Raw genomic sequence first — 19,431 nt, 5'->3', positions numbered from 1 at the left:
AGGGCGATGACTGGGCAGCCCTGGGGGATTCGGTGAAAGCCTGTCCTCTACCACGACCACGTGCCCACTCGATCTACCTCTACTACCTATCTTCATATCTGTACAGCGAATATATTAGTAACATATTAATAATATAACAAATACTAATAAATAATAACATAAGAATAAACTCAAGAAATAACAAATAATTCTAAAAGTGTTTTAGTTTAGTAAATTTAAAAAAAGGAAAATTACATAGTGTTTTAGTTTCAAAATAATTAAATTAGAATGAATAAGTGTTTTGGTTAGTTTAGCAAACTAACAAGTGCCTATAGAGCAATAAAACACATTGCAAAGAGAAAATTTTCTTTCATAAGAACCAAAATGAATATCTATATATATATAGTTCCCTTGTAAATGCTATAAATATTTATCATAACACCAACTTAACAAAATAAAAAATATAAACTAAGATAAAAATAATTATTCAAAAAATTAACAATTACACAAAAATACTACAACCCAACAACTAATTATAATAATTTTGAAAATATAATTTTAAATTTTTTCGATTTCACTTAAAATCTTATAAAAATTTTGACAGAGTCTCCCCTAAAATTCAGATTTCTCCACCCTTCAAGGTTTCATCCAAACCAAATATTCATCAACCCTTCTTAACTGGTTGATTTTTTCAATCATTATTAAGGTAATATACAAACAACTCAATCATTATTAATACAGTCAAGCATTTTTTTTAACAATTTCAGTAGCAAAAATCAGCAAACAACTTAATAATCTAATATTTTTCGATAATCTCAGAATCTAATCTAACCACTCCAACCTATCCTAACCACCTATATCTACTAAAATAGAAAATTAAACTAACTAATTAATTAACTTGATATAACAAAATTTGAAATAACTAGAGTTCAAACAAAAAACCTTGAAGAAGGGTGGAGGAGCAGTGGCGGCAAAAATAGATTTGGCAGGGGCGTTGCAGCAGAGGCAGCATGTACGTTTAGCAGCAGTGGTAGCGTCGGAGGCATTTGCGAAAGCGACAGTGGCAGAGGAAGTTGACAAAGAGGAGAGATAAGAAGGTCAGAGAGAGAGTGAGAGGGTGAGAGGAAAGAGAGAGAGAGAGAGAGAGAGAGAGACAAAGGTGAGAAGTTAGAGAGAGAGAGAGAGAGAGAGAGAGAGAGAGAGAGAGAGAGAGAGAGAGAGACTAAATTCAAAATGAAGGGGGGAGGAGGTTCACGGTTTCAATTTAGGGCACGGTTACCGTCGTATTTACTGGCGGATATTTCCAACGGTAATTTGGTTCGGATCTCCAAAACACAGCGTTCTATTAAACGTGTCTACCATTGGATTCTTCCGACGATAACTCCGACACTAAAGTTTAGCGCCTATTTGTTGTGGTTTTCCACAAAAAATTACAGGCAATTTTACCGTCAGAAGCGACTATCCACCGGTAATTATTTAATATGACAAATTTCTCATCAAACCCGTCGCTAATCTGACGCTAAATCCGACTGTAGTCATCGCCGCTAAATTTGATGGTAAATTTGAATGTTCTCAGCGTTTTTCTTGTAGTGAAAAATTCTGAATTTAGGATACTGAACTTATTTAGTTTCAATTTTAATTAGAACATGTTCTGATTTGTGTTCCTTATTTAGTTCTGATTTGTTCCGATTCTAATTAAAACATGTTTTGATTATTGTTGATTTGTTCTGAACTAGTTATTATAATTTATAAGGTTGATTTCTTATTTTGAATTTCTGATTATTGTTGATTTGTGTTAATTATTGTTGATTTGTTCTCTTTGTTTGGTTTTGATTAAAGACTCTAATAATAAGTCACATTAATTTTCAATATGTTTTAAGCGTGAAAATGACAGTAAATTAAAAAGATCAAATATGAGATCATTTTAAATGACTTATGGATACTTTTTATTTGCATACGGACAAATTATACATGTAGTACTATATATTGCTAAATGTTTGTGTTGTTGGAATGTGCACTTACCTTTTTTTATTTTATTTGATTTCAATGGATAATGTATTTTTTTAACTAAGTTTAATGTAGTTTATTTTGATTAATTATTTTGAATGATATTGTGAATATGTTTAGCATATTTTTAATTAGTATGCTCTTTGCAGACATGACGACGGGTAGAGGTGTTGCGGATTAGCCTAGTGGTCGTGGTCGTGGTAGAGGAAGAGTTTCTGCCGATACCCTTGGGAATTCTGGATCCTCTCCTTCTACTCTGACTACCTCGGTGACGTCACAGCTGTTTATCATGGTCCCTAACCCCAACTACGTCCCTGCATCTATGGTGACGACGCCGCCTTCATCTGCTCAGTAGCCCACTATCTCAGCGACGCCGCCTCCAGCAACGGATACCGTGACGTCGAAATCCTTTCACGGAAGCCAGCCAGCCGATGCCTCTCCACCACCTTCCATTGTACGGATGATGATTTGGCCTGATAGCAGAACAACGTAAGTACTGTTTTAAGTCTTTTATATGCTGAAAGTGTTTGATAACTCGTGCTTAGTGATTCTTGATTATTGATTCTAGTTTTAGTGAATTTAGGGTTGTAAGTTTAAACTGTTGAAAGTGTTTCATATATCGTGATTAGTGACTCTTGATAGTTGATTCTGGTTTTAGTAGATTTAGGGTTGTAGGTTTGAATTGCTCAAAGTGTTTGATATATCCTAATTATTGATTAATTCTTGATTCTAGTTTAGTGAGTTTAGTGGATTTATGGATGTTGCTTCTTGATTATTGACTGTTGTTCATTGATTGTTGAAAATTGGTGCTATTTAAGTTAATTGTTGATGGATAGAGTTTGTGGCGCATTCCAGTTATAGATAAAACTCTGCTAAAATTTCTAAAAAATTCTCTATATATTATGGTTATTTGCTTCTGAAGTTTTAATTTATATTGCCATATTGGTTTGTTTGTGAATTGTTGATAGGTTTGCGCCAAACAACAATGTATGTACTCAGGAGATGACTAACGTCATCAAGATGATGTACGACCATCCATGGCCGAGCTATAAGAAGATCCCCTCTGAGACAAGAGAGCGATGGTTTTAGAAGTGGGCGGTAAAAACTTAATATAGTCAAACCTTCTTAGCTAGTTTATATCTTCTATTTTATTTAATCTGATATATTTTGATTAACTAATTTTAAAGTTTCTTTGTGCAGTTGAACTTTATATGGGACAAGGAGCACAATGCCCTCATAAGGAAGATATATGACCATCGAATGGGTAGGCGGCTGTAACAGATGCTGGAGGATCTACGTGAGAGGTGTGACCATCACACTCCTTGGCTCCGCCAAAAAATCAAGAAAGCTCTGTAAGTTCACTGGGAGACTAACAAGGCATCGGCCAGGTCATCCAAGTATACCGGCGGCTCAGCGATCTTCATGAAGACTAAGGTCAGGCTAGTATGTAGCTTCTCTAATTTTGTTATTAACTTAGTCATATTCTTTGACATATCATTAGTAGGCATCCTAACATATTGTTTCAATGCAACATGTGTAATCGAAGTCGTTGGATCGTGATGAGACAATGGCATAGACCTTCAAATACACCCACACTTTGAAGGAAAGCAAAGAGAGGTTCGCTGATTAGCGATCTACAGATCATTATGTGAGTAAACGTCTAATCTTGTGATATAAAATTTTTAATTAGCTGTACAACTGTCGTCCTAATCATAATAACATGTGTTACACAGCAGTCCTACACGTAGAGACTAGAGGCCACAACTCAGCAATCTCAGCAAAGTGGAGAGAACGCCAGTGGCTTTGCTGCTTCGGTCGTCGATCCCAATGTGGTTTGGTGTAAGACCGCCTCAGCGCTGTACATGAACCACGTATACGAGCTAGGGTCATTATTTGCTAGCAACCTTCGCACCTCCACGTTGAGGCCATCGTCCTCCTTTGCCCCAGTTGAGCTGTCGATCCCGAGGAAGGTATTGATTTAAGGCTGCAGGTGCAGGAGTTCACCCGGAGCTTTCATGAATAGGCTTAGGAGCTGATCGAGACTCGGGAGAGGTATCAGAAGATCCTCACACGCGTGAGGAACACGGATGACCTTAGGCTAGAGTGGAAGGAGTAACTGGAGCGACTTCAGCAGATGGAGCAGCAGATGACAGTGTACTGAGCTCAGATGCGCGTTGTTGGTAATGGCCCCGCTGGTGGCAGCGGTATTGCTGGTGGCAGTAGTGCTGCTAGTGGGACACAGACATCACTGCGTTTCACTGTTTTATGACAACGACAATGACTACCAGGATCTTTAGTGATTAGAGCTTTGTTTTAATGTTTTATTGTATTTATTTAATTTATTTAACTTTTAATTTATTTGAACATTTGATATTTTAATATTACATAATTGATTTCTATTATTTATAATTTGACCACCAATTGTGTGAAAAATAAATTAAAATTAAAAAAGAATTTTTTTTAAAAAAAATTGCGTCACAATATCTTTTTAAAAAAATTGATATTACTGTCGGATTTACTAAGGGCATAATCCGACGGTAATAATGCGGGAAACAAGATATTGTGGCGCTAATATTATCGTTAGAAAAATCTGCCGATAACCAAATAATTTTTCAGGTAGATAATCCGTTGCAGAATTCGATTGTAATTTCTGTTAGACGAAAAAATCTGACAATAACTAATTACCGACAAAATTTATACTATTAAATTCCTTTCGACAATAAATTCGTCGATAATTAATTTATCATTGGATTTTATTTGTTTTTCTAACGATAATTCTAATGATACTCATTGTTTTCTTTTTTTTCTTTTGTAGTGTTTGAAGATACTTCCAGCAAAATTTCTTTCTTCTATGAAGTGTGAAGACAGTGATATAGGATCGATTGGGAAAGGAGTCTATCTATCTGCCAAGTTTTGGTAGATTTTCTCGAAGGCAATCCATATCATCTTGTATTTGCTTCAAAGAACGTATATTATATATACACCACACACACATACAAAAGTAAAAAAGGAGTGGAGGAAAAAAAAGTGTCAAATTGTCAATATATATAACATTAGATTCCAAGCTATGTTAGTTACGTGATGGAGACATGGAACGGAGTACCATTTCATTTTTTTTTTCCTTTATCTTTTTCATTTAAATCATGAATGAAGGACTATAGTTTCCTAAATTAATTCATGAATAATTAGTCATTTTGGTATTTAAAAAATTATGATTAGATTAAAATAAATCTCAATTTTTAATTTTAATAAAATGAACTTTTAAATATTATTTTCTGTTGGATAAAATAGACTAATTATTAACATATTATTCTAAATATTTAGGTTATCTGATTGTACACTAAAAATACAATTTTGTTATTATAAATAATAATTTTAAGATGATCTAAAATATGATAAAAAAAATAAAGTTGTCTTTAAATAAAAATTAAATTAGTAGGAGTGAATTAGTTAGATTTAAAATGTAGAGAGTGTATCTAGTTAAAGAGTATATCTAGTTAAAAATAAACTAAACTAGATATTCCTTTATTAATGTTACATACTTACATGTCATGAGCACTCTTTTAGTCAGATACCTCTTTATAAGGAATATATAGACCATTGTTAGAATACATAGAATTGCTATCTTAATTTATGGAGATCAACTTTCTTTTTATACCTATTTTTAGTTAATGACTTAAAATAATGAGAACATCCAAAAACACCTTCTACCAATTATCCTATTTAGTAATAAGAAGCCTTTGGATAAAAAAAAAGAAAGTAGACGGAATATGACATTATAATTATTAGACAATATATTTCTTTTTAAAATGGCTTGAGACTATAAAAGGACTTCAACCCACTTCTCTTTTTCTAAAATTTGAGAGATCATTTCTATCATTTTCTCTCTTCCAATTCTTCTCATTGTTCTGCATTTTGTTCATTAAATTCAAACAAAAAAATTCAAAAAAAAAAAAAATAGTATTTGCATATTCCACTAGAACACATGATAGCAAATTTAATTAACCCTTGTCCATTTTAAAAGAGTTCTTTCATTCTCGACATTAATAAAAATTTCAACACTTATTTTCTACCACTATTTTATATTTTTAGTTCTTATGTTGCTTATTTGCTATTAATAAAAGTGTTTCCTCATAAATTTATCTATCCTTAAACTCTCTTCTTAATCTTTCTTTACTTAATCTATTTTCATAAAACTACACTTAAATTACTATTTCATCAAATAGATTTGATATTTAAAAATTTATTTTGCCAAAAACAAATATTAAAATTTATTTTGTCAAAATTAGAATTTTTCGTTATCAAAATAGTTATTTACTCTTAATTGATTTGAAATCTCAAGCATTATAAGTCAATTGGATGATAACATGCCTAAAAAAGACAAAAAAGTGAAACATATGGGAAGAAAAAAATTATCGGTATTTTTCTTCAATTATCACCAAATTATGAAAAATAATATTTAAACTCATTATTATATATTTTGGTGTCAACTTCAAATATAAGACTGTAGAGGAGACATCATTGAAACTATTTGTTTTAGAGTGCATATTTCCACTTTCAAATTAATAATGTCATTTTCATTTATGATGTATTCATGAGTTTGATTGTAAAAGATTTTGGAGGAGAGAAAATAAAAGGCTTTAGAGGGTTCGTTAATCTCATTCCTAAGTTTTATTATTTGAAAAGCAAGGGTTTATGAATTTGTGTTAACCCTCCAAAATTTTACAAACTCTTCATTTTTAGGTTTCTCTAAATTGAGAGATTTTATGAGATTTATATTTAAATTACCTTTTTATTGCTAACAATTTTTTGTGTTGTCAATAAGTTTTTATTCATATCATTTAAATAAAGGATATAATTACTGTTCCGAGGGTTACCTGAAACTGTAGGCCGATCTCGGATGAGATCTTTTGTACTGGTCGGAGATGACGTGTTCGGCTGGCTGGTGGCGGCCGGAGCTGTTGTGTCCGACTTGTTGGACTAGCTGCACTTCTGATCCTTGGTCACTGGAGGGTGGGGGGTACCTGCAAGAGACTCCGATGCTTAAGTTAGTACGGGTATTAAGCAGGTTTTTAGTAGAATCAGAGTATGAGTTATACCTGGGTGCTCCAGTGTATTTATAATGGTTTGGAGTGACCTTTTTAGATAAGATAAGTTAGTTATCTTATCTTATCTTATCTTATCTTTGGGTGAGGTCAGCTTATTTTCAAGGGAACCGCCCTTATCTCTGTAGGCTCGGACTGCCTGTGGATTTGGGTCGTGTTCCTCTATTTGGGCCCTTTATTGGGCTTTCCTGTCGATTGGCCGAGCTCTTTAGAAGAAGAGGTCGGATAGTCTGACCTGAAGAGGTCGGTCGCTTTGTCGCCAATCATCCCGGGTCGGATAGCTCGACCCAGGGTATGAACAGTGTCCCTGCTTGAGCTCGGTCTTCTTTTTTGAGGTCGAGTCCTTTGACTTCGGTCCTTCTTTAGTGAAACCGAGTTCAAGCATTTTGTTGATTTCTTCCTTTTGTAGAATCTTTTGAATGTAGAACGTTTTCCTCTAAAAGCACGCGCTTTTATACCAGCGCCTTGTTCTTGGGAACGTGCGAGGGTTTAATACCTTCATTAATTGGTATTAATTGCCCCGTTTTCCCTTAGCTTTTTATTTTGAATTTCTCAATCAAAAACGGTTTCTCTTCTTCGCTCTTCTTCGTAACTTCTCCCTTTACTCTCTCGCTTTCTGTTTCTTGCTTAGAGTTCGAGGGGTGGCTCTTTCGCCTGTCGCTTCCGCTTTTCTGCTTTCCTTTGCGGCTTTCTCCCATTTTCTCAGGTTTGGTTCTTCTTCCTTTCTCTTTCTACGTCACTTTTTGTGTCTGTTTTGAGAAAGTTTTGATTTTTGCTTGGAGAAAGTTTGGATCTTTCTGTCTTTTGCCGTGCCTGATCGCTGTGTGTTCTGGAGTTTCTTTGTCTTTTGCATGAGCTTTTTCGCTTTTCCTGTTGCTTGATGCTTTTAGGGCCTTTGCATGTTATCAACGTTTCTGCTTGCGCCTTCGATGATGGTTTTTTCTTGATTCTGAAAAAGGTTGTGTCTTTGATGATTTTCTGCTTGGCATTTTTGATGTTGACAATGCTCCTTGCTGATAGACTGTAGGAAGATAGTGGTTTTGATGACTTTGTGTTTTTCTTCTTTGAAATGTTTGCTATTTGAGATCTTATTTTCTTGTTTGAGAAATGTTGGGACGTAAGCTGTAGCTTTTTCCTGAAACCTTGCTTTGTTACTGCCTCCAAAGGATGCCCCAGGACCTTGGTTTGAGTATTGGGGTTTTCCTTTTCTTGTTTGTTCGTCTGTCGAGTTGTTTTGCCCCTCGTCCGAGATGTTTTTTAGTAATCCAATCTTCTTTTCTTATTGTAGGATTAGTTGGCCTCATGTCTTCTCGCAATAACGTTGTAGAGGTGTCTTCTAAAGTTCTCAAGGGGATGTCCGATTGGCTGGACTCCCTTGTCTTAATGTGTGTCTCTGTCGTGGATGCTGAATTTTGTGTAGAGCTGAGGAAACGTCATAGGATTTGTGGTAGCAGTTCTCGGGAGAGGGATTATGAGCTTGTAGCTCCTGACTCTGATGAAAGGGCTTGTTTTCCTACTTTCGTCGAAGGGGAGCGTCCCTTCTTTTACGCTTATGAATATTTCTTCAGCCAGTTGGACGTTACTTTTCCTTTTACTGCTTTCGAGACTGACTTGTTGTGGTCATGTAATATTGCTCCATCCCAGCTTCATCCGAATTCCTGGGGTTTTATCAAAATATTTCAATTGCTTTGCCAAGAGTTAGGCGTAACACCTTTTGAAACTCTTTTCCTCTATCTTTTTGTCTCGGCCAAGCCCGGAGGTTCTTCCAAAAAGAAAGCTTCCTGGGTTTCTTTTAGATTGGCCCAGGGGCATAAAGTTTTTGCCATGTATGATGAGTCTTTTAAAGATTTTAAGAATTATTTCTTCCGAGTCCGTGCTGTTGAGGGGGTCCGGCCCCTTTTTCTTGATGAGAATGACGAGCCTGCTTTTCCTCTAGAGTGGCAAAAGAATGTGAGAGTGCCACGTTATACATGGGAGATACTTAATGAGGTTGAGCGGGCTTTTGTAGTTGTTCTTGAAGATTTGTGGGGGGAACCACCCCATCTGGACACAAAAAGATTCTTGAGTGATCCATCTTTGGTTCGAACTGCTTTGGGTACTGTCTGACTTATTTTTATACTTGTTTCTGAGATTTTCTTCTCCTATGTTGTAACTCGTCATTTACGGTTGATTCTGTATTTTCAGAGATGTCGAAAAACAATGATTCTATTGAGGCCTACAAGAAGGCGAAGAAGGCTGCTGCTGCTCAAAACATCTCGACCAAGGCGGCCGGAGAGGGATCTTCTCAAGTTCCTGTGAAGCCGCCCGTGCCAAGTTCTCCTGGGCCAAGGAAGGTGATCCCCACTCCTCGAATTCGTCTGACTGATCCTCCATAGACTTCTGCCATTGTTTCTGGTGCTCCTCCCAATAAGAAACAGAAAACGATTGAGGCCTTTAACCTTGACGCCCCTGATTTTAATGCAATCGAATTCATAGATCAGCAAATCGGTCCCTACGGTACCCTCCCCATGGATGATGTGTCAATCCTTTGCCATCTGAATTTTATGACCCGAAATAGTGTTAAAATGGCATATATGGGGGCTGCTCTGTACCGAACTGCTCAGAATCTTCCTCTCTATGCCACCAAGGAGTTTATAGAGGAGGCTAAACAGGAGTTCGACCGAATGAAGGGCCTGAAGGAAGAGCTTGAGGTAAATGTAGCCAAGTTGGAGAAGGATCTGGAGAACGAAAAGGCGAGTTCCCTTGCTCTAGCGGCTTCTGTGCGGTTGGCCGAGGACACGGCATTGAGGCATAAGGACAGTTATGTGACATCTTATCGGGAGGTGGTGCGCCTGAGGGAGGAGTTGGAGAATGCGCGAGCGGATTGCTCCGAGCTCCAAAGTCATCTTGTTGGCAGCGTAACTGCTGCCTATGAGAGCTTGAGGGAGCAGGTTCGGATTATTGCTCCCGAGGCCGACCTTACTCTTTTCAACCTGGATAATGTTGTGAGGGATGGTAAGATTATCCCTGATGACCAGGATGATGATGATGTTGAACCTCCCCCTGTGTCTTCTGCGAAAGTGTCAACCTCTTCAGTTCCCCCAGTTGTGTCTGATCCGGATTGCCAGATTCTGAACCGGGATGATGGAACCGTGGATGTTGTGCCTATTCAGACTCGGCCTCCTTCTCCCCGTACTGATGCTGCCGGGAAGGCTCCCGATCTTTGCTGATTTTTCTTTGGATATTCGTGTAGTCGGCCTGGCTTGTGGGCTTTTAAACTCCTTATTTGTAGTTTGAATATTTTGCTGACTGTTGATATTCCTTTTGGTTGCTGGTTTGGCAACTTTACTTTGAAAAACAATAAGTAGCTTTCAAGCTTTTGGGCCTGACCCTGAAGCTTTATAATATTATATTTTATATCCTGCTTGTTTGCGCTTGTCTTAGCACTTTTTGAAAATGTCGGAGCTTTCGGCCTCTTTGGATTGCTTTGCACTTGTTGCTTGTGGGTTGGATCCTTTGAGGTCGTGGATGGGTGGTTCCAACTTGTTTCTTGGTTTTCTGGCTCTTACTAGCAACCCATAACCGTTTTCTTTTCATTGGTCCTTTTTCCAGTTATTTTTGTAGTCCTCTTTTTTGGACCTTTGTCAGGTCTCTTTCAGGGACTACTCTATAACTTGTTGGTTGTAGGAGACCGTCTTCTTTGCGTCGTCCTTTTTCAAGTTATTTTTGTAATCCTCTTTCTTGGACCTTTGTTAGGTCTCTTTCAGGGATTACTTTTATAACTTGTTTGTAGGAGGTCGACTTCTTCATGTCGTCCTCTTCTAAGTTATTTTTGTAATCCTCTTTCTTGGACCTTTGTCAGGTCTCTTTCAGGGATTACTTTTATAACTTGTTTGTAGGAGGTCGACTTCTTTATGTCGTCCTCTTCTAAGTTATTTTTGTAATCCTCTTTCTTGGACCTTTGTCAGGTCTCTTTCAGGGATTACTTTTATAACTTGTTTGTAGGAGGTCGACTTCTTTATGTCGTCCTCTTCTAAGTTATTTTTGTAATCCTCTTTCTTGGACCTTTGTCAGGTCTCTTTCAGGGATTACTTATATAACTTGTTTTTGTAGGAGACCGACTTCGTTAGGTCGATCTCTTCTAAGTTATTTTTGTAATCCTCTTTCTTGGACCTTTGTTAGGTCTCTTTCAGGGATTACTTATATAACTTGTTTTTGTAGGAGACCGACTTCGTTAGGTCGATCTCTTCTAAGTTATAGCAATTCCTCTTTTATAGGGTTGGCCAGACCTCTTTCCAGGAATTTGCTGATAACTTGGGTTGACTTGGTCCGACTTCTCTATGTCGGCCAGTCTTTAAGTTATTATTTAGCAATCCATAAGACCTCGTCAGGTTTTTTTTTCGGATCACTTTCGATAACTTCTTGCATTATTATGTGTTCATCTTTGCCGATTTGTAGAAGGTGGTTTTTGTCTTTTTTCGGTCGACCTTTAGATGAATCGCGTTTTCATCTTTATTGGTCTTCCATCGTGATCGTGCAGTGAATCTGTTTTTTACTTTCTGCCGATCTGTTACTTTATAATCGGACGATGCATGCTTCAGATTAATGCATCTTGAGAATTTGTAGAATATCTAAAAATATATTTTATTCAAAAGCAAGTGCAAATATATACATGCGGGAGTTTTTTCATCCCTTTAAGTCGGATAATTTCTGGATCTCAACTTGGTGCCTCATTAAAAAACCTTTTCAGGAAAAAGAGTGCCTATGAGATCTGTTACCTTCTCTAGCTATAATACCTTCTTAGGTTGCAGGCGTGCCATGATCTGGGAAGCTCTCGTCCATCGAGTTCGGAGAGTCTGTAATAGCCTTTTCCAAGTACTTCTATGACTCGGTAGGGTCCTTTCCATTTTGCTGCCAGCTTTTCTTCTCCAGGTCGAGTTGTTCCAATATTATTTCGGATTAGAATGAGATAATTCTCAGCGAAACTCCTTGGCACTACCCTTTGATTATATCTCGAAGCCATTCGGCGCTTTAGCGCTTCTTCTCTGATCCGAGCTCTTTCTTGGATTTCTGGAAGTAGGTCGAGCTCTTCTCTTTGAAGTTGAGAGTTGGCTTGTTCATTGTAGTGGACCACTCTAGGGGACCCTTCCTCGACCTCTATTGGGATCATTGCCTCCACTCCGTACGCTAATCAAAATGGTGATTCGTTTGTGGTAGAATGTGGCATTGTTCGATATGCCCATAGGACTTGTGGAAGTTCTTCGGCCCAAGCTCCCTTTGCTTCTTGTAGTCTCCGTTTCAGCCCAGCCAATATGACTTTGTTGGCAGCTTCAGCCTGTCCATTGGCTTGAGGATGTTCGACGGAGTTGAACTGGTGTTTTATGTTCAAGTCGGCTGCTAATTTCCTGAAACCTGCATCTGTGAATTGAGTGCCATTGTCCGTGGTGATGGAGTGTGGAACCCCGAACCTCGTGACAATGTTCCTATATAGGAATTTCTGGCTTCTTTGAGCAGTGGCATTGGCTAGGGGATCTGCCTCAATCCACTTTGTGAAATAGTCTATCCTAACTATGAGGAATTTGACTTGTCCCGATCCCTGGGGAAAGGGTCCGAGAAGGTCCGAGTCCCCATTTTGCAAATGGCCAAGGTGAAGTTACGCTGATGAGTTCTTTTGGCGGGGCAATGTGGAAGTTGGCATGTTTCTGGCATGGGAAACATGTCTTTACAAACTCTGTAGCTTCTTTTTGTAGAGTTGGCCAGTAAAATTCTGCCCGAAGTACCTTTTTGGTGAGAGCTTGTGCTCCAAGATGATTACCACAAATGCCGTTGTGTACTTCGTCTAAGATTTCCCTTGTATTGGAGGTCGGCACACATTTTAACAATGGTAGCGAGATCCCTCTCTTGTATAGGGTGTTGTTTATGATAGTATAGTACTGAGCCTCCCGTTTTAACCTCTTTGCCTCCTTCTCATTTGTGGGCGGTGTTTCTGTTTTGAGGTAATTAATTATGGGGGTCATCCATCCTTGATCCTGACTTGTTATGGCTAGGACTTTTTCCTCTTCCGATATTGATGGATTTTGCAGCATTTCCTGGATGAGGCTTCTATTGTTGCCCCCTGGTTTGGTGCTGGCTAGTTTCGAGAGTGCATCAGCTCGGGCATTTTGTTTGCGGGGTATGTGGCAGATCTTATATTCCCCGAGTTGTCCAAGCTGTTCCTTGGTTTTATCCAAATATTTTTTCATGGTGGGATCTTTGACTTGGTAGCTCCCTGTTATTTGCGAGGTGATTACTTGTGAATCGCTGAAGATGTTGAGTTTTTGAGCTCCAACCTCCTTAGCCAACTTCAAACCAGCTAGTAACGCTTCATATTCCGCCTGGTTGTTCAAGGCGGGGAACCCAAATTTGAGGAAAAGCTCAACTTGGGTTCCTTGGTTGCTTTCTATTATCACACATGCGCCGCTTCCAGTCTTATTTGAGGAACCGTCCACGTAGAGATTCTATTTTGTGGGGGTTTCCAGGGTATCTGTGAATTCTGCAATGAAGTCGGCTAAGTACTGTGATTTGATGGCTGTCCGAGCTTCATATTGGAGGTCGAACTCGGATAATTCGACTGTCCATTGTAAAATTCTGCCTGCTAGATCTGTTTTCTGCAATATCCCTTTTATGGGCTGGTCGGTTCGAACCTTAATGGTGTGAGCCTGGAAGTACGGGCGAAGTCGTCGAGATGTTAGTATGAGAGTATAGGCAAACTTTTCTATTTTTTGGTAGTTTAGCTTGGATCCCTGCAGCACTTTACTAATGAAGTATACAGGTTGTTGCCCTTTGTCGTCCTCCCGAACCAGTGCTGAGGCTACTGCCCGACTTCCTACCGCAAGGTACAATATGAGTGGTTCTTCCTTTCGTGGTCGAGTTAGAATAGGTGGTTGTCATAGGAAGTTTTTGAAATCCTGGAAGGCTTGCTCGCATTCCTTTGTCCATTCGAAATTTTTTCCTTTCCTTAAAGTGGCATAGAAGGAGAGAGATCTTATCGCTGATCCCGCTAAGAATCTGGATAAGGCTGCCAATCTCCCGTTGAGTTGTTGTACCTCTCTGACACAAGTTGGGCTCTTCATGTTGAGTATGGCCTGGCATTTGTCTGGATTCGCTTCAATTCCTCTTTGTGTGAGCATGAAACCTAAGAATTTTCCCGCTTCTACTGCAAAGGTGCATTTTGCGGGATTGAGTCGCATGTCGTGCTTCCTTATAGTGTCGAACACTTAAGCCAGGTCGAATAATAATGTCTCTTCGCTTTGTGTCTTTATCAACATGTCGTCCATATAGACTTCCATGATTTTTCTGATGTGATCTGAGAAGACTTTATTCATTAGCCTTTGATAAGTAGCTCCCGCATTCTTGAGATCGAAAGGCATCACAATGTAGCAGTAATTTGCTTTTGGCATCAAAAATGATGTCTTTTCTTGATCTGGTGGATACATGGGGATTTGGTTGTATCTGGAATATGCATCCATAAACGAGAGGTATCTATATCTGGAGGAAGCATCTACCAGAGCGTCGATACTTGGGAGTGGGTAAGGATCTTTTGGGCAGGCTTTGTTGAGTCGGTGTAGTCGGTGCACATTCGCCACTTCCCATTTGATTTTTTCACCAAGACAACGTTAGCTAGCCATAGTGGGTACTTGACTTCTCTTATGAATCCTGCCTCCAGTAGTGCTTGTACCTGTTCTTCCACAGCTTGGGATCGCTCTGGCCCAAGTTTTCTTCGTCTCTAATGTACCGGCCGAGATCCTGGATAGACCACCAACTTGTGACACATTAGCTTGGGGTCTATGTCTGGCATGTCTGCAGCTTTCCATGCAAAGAGATCGACATTATCTCGCAAGAACTATACTAGTAATTCCTTTGCATCTCCTTTTAGGATCATGCCAATATTAGTCGTTTTGTCCGAGGTGTCTCCGATCTGAACTTTTTCTATTTCACCTTCGGGCTGTGGACGGAGTTCTTCTCGTCTCTGAACTCCACCAAGCTCAATTGTATGGAACTCTTCTCCTCTGCCTCTGAGGTTTAGACTTTTGTTATAACAGCGGCGTGCCATCTTTTGATCTGCTTTTATTGTGGCTATCCCCTCTGTAGTTGGGAATTTCATGCATAGATGTGGAGTCGAGACTATTGCGCCGAGTTGATTTAGTGTTGTCCGACCTATTAAGGTATTGTAGGCTGAACTCACGTCGACCACAATGTAGTCTATCTTGAGTGTTCTGGATTGGTTCCCTTTTCTGAAGGTTGTATGTAGTGACACGTATCCCAGTGGTTGTACTGAGGTATCTCCCAGTCCGAACAGGCTGTTCGGGTATGCTCTAAGCTCCTTTTCTTCTAAGCCGAGTTTGTCGAAGGCTATTTTGAATAAGATATTGGCAGAACTCCCTTGGTCTATTAATGTGCGGTGGAGATTGGCGTTTGCTAGTATGATGGTGATGACCATGGGATCGTCGTGTCCTGAGATGATATCGGATGCGTCTTCTTTGGGGAACGTGATCGCAGGGATGTCGGGTGCTTCCTCCTTTCCTTCGACATGATATACTTCTTTGAGGTATCTTTTGCGGGATGATTTGGAGATTCCACCTCCTGCGAATCCTCCATGTATCATATGGACATGTCTTTCTGGCGTACGAGGTGATCGCTCAGCTCGTCCAACATCTTCATCTCTTCGTCTTTTTCTTTGCTCATCATCTCGGGTGGCCAGATACCGATTTAGTTTTCCTTCTCTTACTAATTTTTCTATAATGTTTTTTAAGCCGAAGCATTCATTGGTGGAATGCCCTCGGACCCGATGATATTCACAGTATTCGTTCCGATTTCCTCCTCCTCTTTTGCCTTTGAGTGGTCGAGCTAGGGGTATCTTTTCTGTGTTACAGACTTCTTTGTAAATATCCACAAGGGACACCCGAAGAGGGGTGTAATTATGATACTTTTTGATTTTTTTGACCATTCGATCTTCCTTCTTCTTGGATTCTTTATCTCGGTAGGTGAAACTGGATTTCGAGGCTTCTCCAAGTCGGAAATTTTCTTCCATGTTGATGTACTTCTCTGCCCGCTCTTGCACCTCGTCTAGAGATGTGGGGTATTTCTTTGATATAGATTGGCTGAAAGGTCCCTCTCGTAGGCCATTAATGAGGCCCATGACAGCAGCCTCTGTTGGCAAGCTTTGTATGTCTAGGCATGTTTTGTTGAATCTTTCCATGTAGTTGCGAAGACTTTCCCGATCTCCTTGCTTGATACCCAGTAGACTGGGAGCGTGCTTAGCCTTGTCTTTTTGGATGGAGAACCTGGCCAGGAATTTTTTGGCCAGGTCGTCGAAGTTTGAGACGGACTTTGGAGGTAGGTTGTCGAACCATCTAATTGCTGTCTTTGTGAGAGCCGTTGGGAAAGCTTTGCAGCAAACGGCATCTGGAGCGTCGGTGAGGTACATTCTGCTTCTGAAGTTGCTGAGATGATGGTTGGGATCTGTGGTGCCATCATACAAAGTCATATCCAGAAGTTTGAAGTCTTTAGGGATTTTAGTCTTCATGATTTCCCTAGTGAATGGATCTTGATCCTTGCGAGAGTTGTCCTCAGGGGTGGTCCGGGTAGCCTTTGCTTTGAGATCGGCTTCAAGTTGTAGGAGTTTATCTTCTAATTCTCGACGTCGCCTTACCTCTCTTTGTAGATCCTTGCCAACTTCTCGTTGATGCTGGCTTTCTTTTTCGAGTTGCTTTAAACGATCTTGAAGCGCTTCTATTACTCCTGGATTTGATGAGTTTTTGTCTCCATTAGATTTCGGAGTATCTTTTGGTGTAGTGCCCGCGTTTTTATGCGGTGTTCTATCCTCTAGATCTGAATCATGGTCATTGTCATGGTCGTCCGCCATGGTGGTGGGATGACTTCCAGTTTCCCCGGCAACGGTGCCAATGTTCCGAGGGTTACCTGAAACTGTAGGCCGATCTCGAATGAGATCTTCTGTACTGGTCGGAGATGACGTGTCCGGCTGGCTGATTGTGGCCAGAGCTGTTGTGTCCGACTTGTTGGACTAGCTGCACTTCTGATCCTTGGTCACCGGAGGGTGGAGGGTACCTGCAAGAGACTCCGATGCTTAAGTTAGTACGGGTATTAAGCAGGTTTTTAGTAGAATCAGAGTATGAGTTATACCTGGGTGCTCCAGTGTATTTATAATGGTGTTCCGAGGGTTACCTGAAACTGGAGGTCGATCTCGGATGAGATCTTCTGTATTGGTCGGAGATGGTGTGTCTGGCTGGCTGGGGAAGGCCGGAGCTGTTGTGTCCGACTTGTTGGACTTGCTGCATTGCTGATCCTTGGTCACCGGAGGGTAGGAGTACCTACAAGAGACTCCGATGCTTAAGTTAGCATGGGTATTAAGCAGGTTTATTGTAGAATCAGAGTATGAGTTATACCTGGGTGCTCCAGTGTATTTATAGTAGTGAGATGTGACCTTCTTTGGATAAGATAAGTTAGTTATCTTATCTTATCTTATCTTTTGTTGAGGTCAGCTTATCTTTCGTGGAACCGCCCTTGTCTCTATCGGCTTGGGCTGCCTTTGGATCTGGGTCGTATTCCTTGAGTTGGGCCCTTCTTTGGGCTTTTCCTGCCGCTTTGGCCGACTTCTTCGTAAAGAAGTCGGTCCTCTTGACCTAAAGAGGTCGGTCGCTTTGCTACTGAACATCCCGGCTCGGTCATCTTGACCCAGGATATGAACAGTGCCCCTGCTTGAGCTCGGTCTTCTTTTTGAGGTCGAGTTCTTAACTTCGGTCCTTCTCTAGTGAAGCCGTACTCAAGCATTTTGTTGATTCCTTTGTAGAAGCTTTTGAATGTAGAACGTTTTTCCTCTAAAAGCGCGCGCTTTTATATCGGCGCTTTGGGAACGTGCGAGGGTTTAATGTTTTCATTAATTTTAAAATTAATTGCCCCGTTTCCTTTTGGCTCTTTATTTTGATTTTTGAAAACTCAGAAACGGTTTCTCTCCTTCGCCCTTTTCGTAACTTCTTTTCTCCGCTCTCTTTGCTCTCTGTTTTTCGTTTGCACTTCTGCTTTTCTTGTGTTGTGGCGTTTGTTTGGCGATTTTCTGGGCAGCTTTTATTTCTACGCCTCCATTTTTCTTCCTCGAAGCTTCTTTCGTCTCCAGGTTAGTCCCATTTCGTGCTTTCTCTTTGTTTTTGTGATGAGGTTTTGATTTTGATTTTCCTTTAGAGAAAGTTTGGATCTTTCTGTTTCTATCGTGCCTTATTGTTGTTGAAATGTGCGTTCTGGGAGTTTCTCTATCTTCTGCATGATCCTTTTTGTTTTTGCTTGATGCTTTTAAGGCTTTGCATGTTCCTTGTTGTTTCTGTTCTGATACCGCTATCCGCATCTGTTCGTTGCTTTATTTGAAGGTTGCTTTTATCTGATTCTGAAAAAGGTTGTATCTTTAATGGTCTCTGTTTGGCGTGCTTGATGTTTGGGGATGGTTTTTGCTGGTTTAGACTGTAAGGCAATGTTTTTGAAGACTTTTGTGTTTTACTCTGATGGAAAATGCTTGCTATTTGAAGCCTTCTTTTCTTGTTTTGAGAGATACTGGGGTGCGAGAAGTAGATTTTTACTAGAAACCTTGCTTTATTATTGCCTCCAAAGGATGCCCCAGGACTTTGGTTTGAGTCTTGGGGTTTTCCTTTTCTATGTGTTCGCCTGTATCTGATTGAGTTATTTTCTCCCTTGTCCGAGATGTTTTTAGTAATCTCATCTTCTTTTCTTACTTGTAGGATTAGTTGGCCTCATGTCTTCTTGCAATAACATTGTAGAGATGTCTTCTAGAGTTCCCGAGGGGATGTCCGATTGGCTGGACTCCCTTGTCTTGTTGTGTGTTTCTGTTGTGGATGCTGAATTTTGTACAGAGCTGAGGAAGTGCCATAGGATTTGTGGTAACAGTGCCCGTGAGGGGGATTATGAGCTTGTTGCCCCTGATTCTGATGGAAGAGTTTGTTTTCTGACTTCCATCGAGGGGGAGCGTCCCTTCTTCTATGCTTATGAATACTTCTTCAGCCAATTAAACGTTACTTTTCCTTTTACTGCTTTTGAAACTGACCTGTTGTGGTCATGTAACATTTCTCCGTCCCAGCTTCATCCGAATTCCTGGGGTTTTATCAAAACATTTCAACTGCTTTGCCAAGAGTTAGGTATAACACCTTCTGAAACTCTTTTCCTTTATCTTTTCGTCTCGGCCAAGCCTGGAGGTTCCTCCAAAAAGAAAGCTTCCTGGGTTTCTTTCAGATCAGCCCAGGGGCATAAAGTTTTTGCCATGTATGATGAGTCATTTAAATATTTTAAGAACTATTTC

General features: G+C 39.8%; 1 pseudogene; it reads right to left on the bottom strand.

Moving 5' to 3' along the window:
* Positions 1 to 2,345: 2,345 nt before the first annotated feature.
* LOC148566883 (uncharacterized) lies at positions 2,346 to 16,635 on the bottom strand (annotated as a pseudogene).
* Positions 16,636 to 19,431: the final 2,796 nt, after the last annotated feature.

The sequence above is a fragment of the Arachis ipaensis genome, chromosome B4, assembly GCF_059453495.1.
Source record: "Arachis ipaensis isolate K30076 ecotype BB chromosome B4, ASM5945349v1, whole genome shotgun sequence".
Taxonomy (NCBI): domain Eukaryota; kingdom Viridiplantae; phylum Streptophyta; class Magnoliopsida; order Fabales; family Fabaceae; genus Arachis; species Arachis ipaensis.
The sequence above is the reverse complement of the archived record's forward strand: the minus strand, read 5'-3'. Positions and strand labels throughout refer to the sequence as shown.